The sequence below is a fragment of the Miscanthus floridulus genome, chromosome 15, assembly GCF_019320115.1.
Source record: "Miscanthus floridulus cultivar M001 chromosome 15, ASM1932011v1, whole genome shotgun sequence".
Classification (NCBI taxonomy): domain Eukaryota; kingdom Viridiplantae; phylum Streptophyta; class Magnoliopsida; order Poales; family Poaceae; genus Miscanthus; species Miscanthus floridulus.
The window spans coordinates 35,736,034-35,738,419 of record NC_089594.1 but is presented as its reverse complement, the minus strand read 5'-3'; the positions used below and the strand labels follow the sequence as shown (position 1 = coordinate 35,738,419).

At 52.3% G+C, this 2,386-nt stretch overlaps 1 pseudogene; it reads right to left on the bottom strand.

Moving 5' to 3' along the window:
• Nucleotides 1-756: 756 nt before the first annotated feature.
• LOC136507353 (glycosyltransferase family protein 64 C3-like) lies at nt 757-2,039 on the bottom strand (annotated as a pseudogene).
• Between the last annotated feature and the right edge of the window lie 347 nt (nt 2,040-2,386).

Below are 2,386 nucleotides of genomic sequence, written 5' to 3'. Positions count from 1 at the left end.
ACGAGCCGCAGAGGCTAAGGTTCACAATAACAATGCGAACTAACAATCAACAAGTTTTTCATGAACAACATGTAGGAAAACAAGGAGGAACCTTCGCTCGACCGGGCGCTCTAGGCGAAGGTCCGAAGGGTGCGGCGAAGGTGCCTGAGTACGGCCAAGGGCTAAGGCTCTCGCAGCGCAGGTGAAGGTTCGGAGGGAGCGACGAAGGTGCCTGAGTACGGCTGAGGGCAAAGGCTCTCACAGCGCAGGCGAAGGCCCCAAGCAGAGGTCCAGGAAGCCGGAGGAGGTCCAGTGTTGGCAGTGGCGTTGTGTAGCAGGCCACTGATGGGCCCTTGGCAGCGGCCCAACAAATAGAGGTGGTTGAGGAGGAAGATGTCCAGATTACCCTTAGTAGCTTGTATTAGCATAGGAATATTCCGAGGATGTACCACAGCTGTCAGAGGGCAAAGTTGTAAAGAGTTGCAGTAGCAAACAGTGCCCTATAAAAGGGGGTACAGATCCTGTAAAAGAGGAGGGGGTTGAATCCATTTATAAAACCCTAATTGGACCCGGGCCCACCTTCTATTTCCTACCCTCTAGGCCTTTGCCTAGGGCACCAGCTAGGCAAAGGCGCTCTAGATCCCCACTTGCTGGAAATCCCGTTTTCCAACACTTATCCCTACATATATTGTTACCGATTTTTCACTCCAAGAACTAATCTATCTTATATTATATACATCTATCTATCTACACCTAAAAAGCGTCCCCAGGAATCGTTCACAGGCAGAACGAGAGGGATCCTTCGCCTCTAAATCGGAATCAGAAAGAGTCTATGTATTAAAACTAATCAGCCATCAATAATTCATGGTCTAATTAGCCAATTAATTATTGAAACAACATGATTCTACTATAACTATATTATTGTGCCAAACTTGACTGTCAAAACATGCTCTCCCATTTTTTATCCTTTCACCGCCCCAGCCATAAGCCCATAATTTGGATCCTTTCACCATCCTTAGCCGCTAGAAGCATTGCCCGAGGTAGAGGAGAGATCGAGAAGCACCTGCGAGATAAGAGAGTGGCGGCAACTGAGTCACTTAAGGAAGAGATGGAGGGAGTTGGAGAGAGGGGGCTGACTGATTGAGTGAGTAAGAGGGCGTATTATATTCTAGTTCTCGAGAAGGGATTTGGAATGGACCTCAGCCTTTTAACCCCGGCATACCTCTTAAGAGCATCTCCAAGAGTTTCTTATTTTTTCCCCTAAAAACACGTAGTTTCCAAACTTCTAAAAAGGTATTGGGAGGAAAAAAGAAGGGCATCTCCAATAGTTCCAATAAATGACTTTCAAAAAATTAAATTTGAGTCCCACATCATTTTTTCCCGACTTTTTTTTGTCGCAGCGGACGAGGCGGCCGCGTTTGCTGCAGAGGCCCTGCTCGCCGGCGGTGGCCTGCACGACCTTGCTGTAGCTCTACCGCAGCGGCATCCTTCCCAGTAGGCGGTGGAACCCGGTGATGCAGCGCCCTCTCTTCTCCTAGTGGCCCAGCCCGCCTGTGGCGCTGAGCCCCATGTCCCTGACCCCGCCTCGATGCCCCTCGCCGGCGCCGGCGTCGTTCCTAGGGTCGCCCCAGTCCCTGACGCCGCCGGCCTCCACGAGCACGGGCCCGGCGCCGGTCACCTCGGCGGTGACGAAGTTCATGAGGATGTCCTCGCAGTTGCGCTCACGGTCCACCACGGGCGCGCGCGGGCACCAGCTCTGGCGAGCAGGAGTACGCGCGTAGGAGGTCAGACCCGAGGAGCATTAGCTTGGTCAGCACCATGGAGTACCGCCCCAGCCGCGCCGCCGTGTACGCCCACCTCCCGCGGGCCAGGTCCAGGTGGTGCGACCGCGGGAAGAAGCCGACCAGGGCCCCCGGCCGCTGGTGCTGGTGCTGCTGCCAGGTGGCGAAGGCGAAGGACAGTGCCGCCGCGTCGGGGAGCACGTCGTCGTCGCCCATGGCCACGGCGGCGGTGCGCACGTCGGAGGGCCGCGGGAGGAAGCGCGAGGTCGCATCCGCGTAAAGTTACGCGGAACGGGGGAAGATTTCCCAAGTGCGTAAATTTTAGGAAGAAGTATTATAAGTTGTTGGAGAGGGTTTTTTTCTAATCTTTCTAAAAATTAAGGATTAGGTGGTGATTTAAGGAACTCTTGGAGATGCTCTAACATGTCCGCCCTTAAAAGTGAATCCCATTTTTAGAGGCAGACCTATTAGGAAGCCTATTAATCAATTTTAGGAGATGATTATATATCAAATATGTGAATAAACCAACTGCCTCTGAAGTTGGCTAACTATTTCGGGAGGCAGTGCCAATTTGTGCCCCTCTCTGCAAATAAAATAGTTTTGTCTCCTAAAATAGACTTTGCGCT